Source organism: Martes martes, assembly GCF_963455335.1.
Source record: "Martes martes genome assembly, chromosome: 1".
NCBI classification, from domain to species: domain Eukaryota; kingdom Metazoa; phylum Chordata; class Mammalia; order Carnivora; family Mustelidae; genus Martes; species Martes martes.
Window position 1 is genome coordinate 171,881,220 of NC_137888.1, and position 1,544 is coordinate 171,882,763.

Consider the following 1,544-nt stretch of genomic DNA (forward strand, 5'->3'; position numbering starts at 1 on the left):
CCACCTCCCCCATCACACTGGAAGAGATTTCTGCACTTATCATTGCTGAAGGCTCTGGTATATATGCAAGGCGGGCTTTGCTGGGGATGATGCTCCTCCTCTCCTGGCCATGTTCCTGTCCATTATCGAATACCCCCTGGACTCCAGGGCATCATGGTGGCATGGGTCAGAAGACTCCTATGTGGGCAGAGGGCCCAGAGATAGCAGGGCATCCTGATCTTCAAGTACCCTATCAAGCCCAGCATCATCAACAGCAAGGAGGACATGGAGAAGATCTGGTACCACACCTTCAACAATGAATTGTGCATGGCCCCCAAGGAGTGCTCTATGCTGCTGACTGAGGCCCCTCTGCACACTTAGGCCAACCAGAAGATGACTCATCATGTTCAAGACCTTTAACATTCCCGTCATGTATCTAGCCATCCAGGTTGTGCTATCCCTGTACACGTCTGGCCGCGCCACTGGTATTGTCATGGACTCTGGGAACAGGGTAACCCACACTGTGCCCATCCATATGTGGTACTCCCTGTCCCATGCCATCCTGTGTCTGGACCTGGCTGGCCAGGACCTGAGGGACTACATCTTGAAGTTAGTCACAGAGAGCCATTATAGCTTCACCACCACAATTAAGTGGGAAATCATGTGTGACATCACCAAGAAGCTCTGCTAGGTCACCTTGCACTTTAAGCAGTAGATGGCCACTGCAGTGTCCTCCTCGTCTCTGGAGAAGAGCTATGAGTTGCCTGATAGTCAGGTGATCACCATGGGCAAGGAGTGGTGTCCCTTTCCCGAGACACTCTTCCAGCTCTCCTTTCTGGGTGTGGAGTATTGTGATATCCAGGAGACCATCTGGAACTCCATCATGAATTATGACACTGACATCTGAAAGGACCTCTACTCTAAAACAATGCCATCTCGTGGGACCACCATGTACCCAGGTATCTCAGATAGAATGCAGAAAGGGATCACAATGCTGGAGCTCAGCATGATGAAGATCAAGGTCATTGCTTCTCCTGTAGGGGCTCCATCCTGGCCTCACTGTCCACCTTTCAGAAGGTGTGGATCAGCAAACAGGAGTATGATGAGTCGGGCCCTTCCATTGCCCACCTCAGATGTTTCTAAATGCCCTGCAAGCAGATATGTAGCATTTGCTGCATTAGTTAATTCCTAAGTGTAAATTTGCCCTGGCAAATGCATATACCTCGTGCTAGCCTCATAAACTGGAATAACCTTTTGAAAAGAAATTTGTCCTTGCAGCTTGTATCTGATGTCAACACTGGGTGATAGAATTGTTGCTGATTTTGACCTTGTGCTCAAATTAACTTTTCCCTTGGTATGTGTTTAATATCCTGTACATACCTTTGATTTAAACCCCTTGTATATGAGGTTCAGTCACTTCATGGCTAAAGTGAAAACATGTTTATGGAAGAGAAATCCATTCATGAGCACCCTCCATAAGGTTGTTGATCTGCGTTGAATATTAATGTGCGAGAGCTGTGTATTCCAGGATTTCTCTAGAGGCTGGCAAGATTTTTGAATCAATT

General features: G+C 47.6%; 1 pseudogene across 1 annotated transcript; it reads left to right on the forward strand.

Annotated features, from left to right (window-relative positions):
* Positions 1 to 267: 267 nt before the first annotated feature.
* On the forward strand, positions 268 to 1,122 carry LOC308343016 (actin, cytoplasmic 1-like; annotated as a pseudogene). The gene has a single exon. The product of its transcript is annotated as an actin, cytoplasmic 1-like (transcript).
* The last annotated feature ends 422 nt before the right edge of the window (positions 1,123 to 1,544 follow it).